The following is a 6,212-nucleotide window of genomic DNA, read 5'->3' as shown; positions in this document are numbered from 1 at the left end:
TTAAGGGTTATGGGGAGAGGGCCGGAAAGTGGAACTGAGCCACGACAGATCAGCCATGATCTTATTGAATGGCGGGGCAGGCTCGAAGGGCCAGATGGCCTACTCCTGCTCCTATTTCTTATGTTCTTATGTTCTTATGACCCAGTGAACTCTCTCGCAGACTGTAATTACACTGCACACAGTCTGACCCTGTGAACTCAGTCCCAAAGTATAGTTACGCTGAAAACAGTTAGGTTCCCATGTAGAATCTCTATGGTACAGAAGAGGGCCATTTGGCCCACTGTTTCTGTATCGACTTTCTGATAGGGCATCATACCCATGACCACCCCCGATCCTAACCTCGCAACACCACACATTTACCCACTACTCCCCCTAACCTACACATCTTTGGACATTGAGAGGCAATTTAGCATGGCTAATATACCTAACCTGAACATCTTTGGATTGTGGCAGAAAACCAGAGCACCCAGAGGAAACCTACACAGACACAGGGAGAACTTGCAAACTCAACACAAACAGTCATCCAATTGAACCCGGATCCCTGGAGCTGTGAGGCAATGGTGCTAATCACTGTAGCACTGAACTACCCTAACTCACTCCAACACTGTTGTTTATACAGCATGATGTGGGAATGCCGGCGTTGGACTGGCGTAAACACAGTAAAAAGTCTGACAACACCAGGTTTTAGTCCAACCGATTTATTTGATAATACTCACAAGCTTTCGAGGGGACTGCCTCTTCGTCAGGTGAATGGAGAGTTCTGGCCTCAGACAGAGCATATAAAGCACAGACAGTTTAGAGATTACTGATTAAAATGCAAATCCTTACACCTAACCTGCTGTTCAAGACCTGCAGTGGCTGACAATGTGAGTGGAAGGAGCACTGATCACAGTTTACAGAGATGTGTATTACATAGAACATAGAACACTACAGCGCAGAACAGGCCCTTCGGCCCACGATGTTGCGCCGACCAGTTAAAAAACAATGACCCACTAACCTAAACCAATCCCTTTTCGTCCATAAACGGACAGTACAGTAAGTGAGGTTTTGCAAACCCAGGCAAGTCACGGGGGTTACAGATAGTGCGACATGAACCCAAGATCCCTGTTGAGACCGTTCTCATGTGTGCGGAACTTGGCTATCAGTCTCTGTTCAGCGACTGCGCTGTCGGGTGTCGTGAAGGCCGCCTTGGAGAATGCTTACCCGAAGGTCAGAGGCTGAATGCCCGTGACCACTGAAGTGTTCGCCAACAGGAAGGGAACAGTCTTGCCTGGTGATTGTCGAGCGATGTTCATTCATCCGTTGTCGTAGCATCTGCATGGTCTCCCCAATGTACCATGCTTCGGGACATCCTTTCTTGCAACATATCAGGTAGACAATGTTGGCCGAGTTGCAAGAGTATTTACCATGTACCTGGTGGGTGGTATTCTCACGTGTGATGATGGTATCCATGTCGATGATCCGGCATGTCTTGCAGAGGTTGCTGTGGCAGGGTTGTGTGGAATTGTGGTCACTGTTCTCCTGAAGACTGGGTAGTTTGCTGCGAACAATGGTCTGTTTGAGGTTGTGTGGTTGTCTGAAGGCAAGAAGTGGGGGTTTGGGGATAGCCCTGGCGAGATGTTCGTCTTCGTCAATGATATGTTGAAGACTCCGGAGAAGATGTCGTAGCTTCTCTGCTCCGGGGAAGTACTGAACGACAAAGTACTGAATGACAATCACCAGGCAAAACTGTTCCCTTCCTGTTGGCGAACACTTCAGTGGTCACGGGCATTCAGCCTCTGACCTTCGGGTAAGCACTCTCCAAGGCGGCCTTCACGACACACGACAGCGCAGAGTCGCTGAACAGAGACTGATAGCCAAGTTCCGCACACATGAGGACGGTCTCAACAGGGATCTTGGGTTCATGTCGCACTATCTGTAACCCCCGTGACTTGCCTGGGTTTGCAAAACCTCACTTACTGTACTGTCTGGAGACAATACACATCTCTGTAAACTGATCAGTGCTCCTTCCACTCACATTGTCAGCCACTGCAGGTCTTGAACAGCAGGTTAGGTGTAAGGATTTGCATTTTAATCAGTAATCTCTAAACTGTCTGTGCTTTATATGCTCTGTCTGAGGCCAGAACTCTCCATTCACCTGACGAAGAGGCAGTCCCCTTGAAAGCTTGTGAGTATTATCAAATAAATCGGTTGGACTAAAACCTGGTGTTGTCAGACTTTTTACTGTTTATACAGCACACAGTCTGACCCAGTGAACTTGCTCCCAGACTGTAGTCATACTGCACACAGTGAACTCACTCCAGGACTATAGTTATACTATACAAAGTCAGATGTGTGAAGTCAGTCGCTGACTGTGGCTAAACTATATAGTCTGACCCTGTGAACTCCCAGCCTGTAGCTTTAGTGCCCACAGTTTGACCCTGTGATCTCACACATAGACTAGTTTTTTTTTGTTCTTATTCCAATTTCAATCAAATCAAGTCAATTCAGAGTCTCAACAAGTTGAGACATTCCCAATCCAAGCTGACAAGACAGGGCTCTCACCTCCTGTCTTGGGCTTGATCTACATGATCCAAGCTGATTGGAGTAGGCATAGCTCCTTCTCCAAGACTTGATGTCGTTTGCATCTTAGCCAAAAGGCCGCGATGCCACTTTGAAAAATTGCTTCAAATGAAGCTGAAATGTAACCTAATGACTTCAACCACGCACAGCATATTGATACTACACTTGATCTCAGCCAAAAGGCTGAGAAGTGATATAGTTACACTGAACAATGTCTGACTCTGCAAACTGTGGCCAAAACAGTGGTTATACTGCACACAGTCTGTCCCCATGAATTCTCATCCAGGGCATACCACACTGTGACTTTTCAATATCACTTCCAGACTGTAGTTGACTCAGTCAACCTATAACCAGGCTGTAGTTACACTGCACACAGTCTGACCCTGTGAACTGTCTCCTAAACTGTAGTTATACTGTGCACAGTCTGTCCTGTGAACTCTCAGATTGCAGTTGCATTGCACAATCTGACCCTGTTAATTGATTTGCTGACTGTAGATTATAGCACAAAGTATGACCCTGTGAATTGTCTCCTAGACTGTAGAAAAACCACAGTCTGATGCTCTGAATTCACTCTCAGACTGTAGATACACTGCAGTTTGGCACTTTGAACTCACTCCCAAACTGTAGTTGCACTGATGACAGTCTGACCTCGTGAATACTCCCCCCAGACTGTAGCTACACTGCACACAGTCAGACTTGGTGAACTCACTCCAAGACTAGATACACTGCATAGAGTCTGAACCTGTGAACTCACTCTGGATTGTAGTAAAACTGTACACAGTCTGACCCTGTTAACTCACTACCAGGCCGTAGTTATACTGTAAGCAGTCTGATCCTGTTATCTCATTACCATAACATACAGTCTGACCCTATCATCACATTAACGGAGCACACTCGCAGACTTTAATTACACTGTACAGTCTGATCCTGTGAACTGACTTCCAGACTTTAGTTACACGGCACACAGTCTGACCCCGTAAACCCACTTTCTGTCTGTGGATAATAGCACAAAGTGTGACCCTGTGAATTGTCTCCTAGACTGTAGTAACTGTAATTGCACTGTGCACAGTCTGACCCTGTCATCACATTGACATAACACACTCAGACTGTAGTTACACTGTACACAGTCTGACCCTGTAATCTCGCTCCCAGACTATAGATACGCTGCAGTTTGATTTCGCTCCAAGACTGCAGTCGCACTGATGAGTCTGATCCTGTGAACTCTTCCCTAGACTGTAGTTACGCTGCGTACAGTCTGACCCTGTGAACTGTCTCCCAAACTGTAGTTACACTGCACACAATCTGACCCTGCAAACTCATCTCAGATTGTAGTTATACTGTACTCAGTCTCATCTTGTGTACTCACTCCCAGACTGCAGTTGCAATGCACCATCTGACCCTGTGAATTCACTCCCAGACTATCAATGTGCTGCAGTTTGATGCTTTGATCTCAATCCAAGACTGCAGTTGCATTGATGAGCCTGACCTTGTGAATTTCCCCTAGACTGTAGTTAGACTGTACCAGCTCACCCTGTGAAGTCACTGCCAGACTGTAGTTACACTGCATACAATTTGACCCTGCAAACTCACTCTCAGACTGTAGTTATACTGCACAGTCTCATCTTGTATACTCACTTTCAGACTGCAGTTACAGTGCACAGTCTGATCCTGTGAACTCAATTCCTGACTGTAGTTATACGGCACACAATCTGACCCTGTGAAGTCACTCACAGGCAGCAGTTACTCTATGACCTTGTGATCTCAATCCCAGACTGTTGTTATACTGTAAACAGTCTGACCTGTGAATTCAGTCACAGACTGCAGTTATCCTGCACTCAGTCTGACCCTAAGAATTCACTCCCGGATGTAGGTTCACTGATGACAGTTTGACCCTCTCCCAGACTGTAGTTACACTGCACATAATCTGACCCTGTGAACTTCACTCACTGTGAAGTCCAAAGATGTGTGGGTTAGGTTGATTGGCCATGCTAAAAAATTGCCCTTAGTGTCCTGAGATGCGTAGGTTAGACTGCACATAGTCTGACTCCACAAACTCATCCCAGACTGTTGTTACTCTGTGACCCTATGATCTCAGTCCCAGACTGTAGTTATACTGTAAACAGTCTGATCTGTGAATTCAGTCCCAGACTATAGTTATAGTGCACAGTCTGACCTTGTGAACTCACTCCCAGACTGTAGTTACACTCCACACAGCCTGATCCTGTGGTCAGACTGTGTGCACTGTAACTAAAGTCTGGGAGTGAGATCATAGGGTCAGACTGTGCACACTTATACAATAGTCCGTCAGTGAGTTTGCAGGTTCAGACTGTGTGTAGTGTGAGTTCAGTTTAGGTGTGAGTTTGCAGGGTCAAACTGCTTCAGACTATAGGTACACTGCACACAGTCTGACCTTGTGAACTTACAACTAAATTTTAGTCATACTACATGTATTCTGATCATGTGAACAAATTCTCAGATTATAATTTCGCTGCACACAATCTGACCCTGTGAACCAATTTTCAGACTGTAGTTACACTGCACACAGTCTGACTCTGTGAACTCACTCACAAAATGTATTGTAGTTTGACTCTTTTATTTCTTCCTGGATTGTAGTTACACTGAGAGTTCGATCCTATGAACTCACTCCCAGACATCAGTTACACTGCACAGTTTGACCCTGTGAACACTCTCACAGACTGTAGTTACACAGCAAAAAAGTTGACCCTGTGACCTCACTCCTAGAGAGCGATCACAGGGTCAGACTGTGTGCAGTGTAACTACAGTCTGGGAGTGTGTTCACAGGGTCAGGCTGTGTGCACTGTAACTACAGTCTTGGAGCGAATTTACAGGATCAAACTGTGTACAGCTTAACTACAGAGTGGGAGTGATGTTCACTTGGTCAGACTATGTGCAGTGTAGCTACAGTCTGGGAGTGTGTTCACTGGGTCAAACTGTGGGCAGTGTAGCTACAGTCTGGGAGTAATGTTCACTGGGTCAAACTGGACAGTGTAACTGCAGTCTGGGAGTGTGTTCACAGGGTCAGACTGTACAGTTTAACTACAGTCTGGGAGTGATGTTCACAATGTCAGACTGTGTACAGTATAACTACAGTCTGGGAGTGTGTTCTCTGAGTCAAACTATGGGCAGTGTAACTACAGTTTGGGAATGAGTTTACAAGGCAAACTCTGTGTCGTGTAACTACAGTCTGGGAATGGGATTACAGAGTCAGAATGTGTGCTTTGTAACTAGAGTCAGGGATTGAGTTCATAGTGTGAGTTTGTGCAATGTAACTACAGTCTGCAATTGAATTCACTGCCATGCTGTCTATAGAGTTACCACAATCTTGCACTGAGTTCATGGGGTTTAAGTGTGTGCCGTGTAACTACAATCTGGGAGACAGTTACAGGATCAAACTGTATGCAATGTATTTGCATTCTGGGTGTGAGTTGACAGGGTGAGACTGTATGCAGTTACATTACAGTACGTGAGTGAGTTTGCAAGGTCAAACTACTTTAGACTGTAGATACACTGTATACAGTCTGACCATATGAACTCACAACCAAATTTTATTTATACTGCATGTATTCTGGTCATGTGAACAAATTCTCAGACCATTGTTAAACTGCACACAATCTGACCCTGTAAACTCA

The 6,212-nt window shown here is 45.6% G+C and overlaps 1 pseudogene; it reads right to left on the bottom strand.

Annotated features, from left to right (window-relative positions):
- Window positions 1–2,615: 2,615 nt before the first annotated feature.
- On the bottom strand, window positions 2,616–2,757 carry LOC145348728 (U2 spliceosomal RNA; annotated as a pseudogene).
- Window positions 2,758–6,212: the final 3,455 nt, after the last annotated feature.

Source organism: Carcharhinus amblyrhynchos, chromosome 9 (genome assembly GCF_965287045.1).
Source record: "Carcharhinus amblyrhynchos chromosome 9, sCarAmb.v2.hapA, whole genome shotgun sequence".
In the NCBI taxonomy this organism is placed as follows: Eukaryota; Metazoa; Chordata; class Chondrichthyes; order Carcharhiniformes; family Carcharhinidae; genus Carcharhinus; species Carcharhinus amblyrhynchos.
Note: the sequence above shows the minus strand (reverse complement) of the source record. Positions and strands in the feature narration are given on the sequence as shown.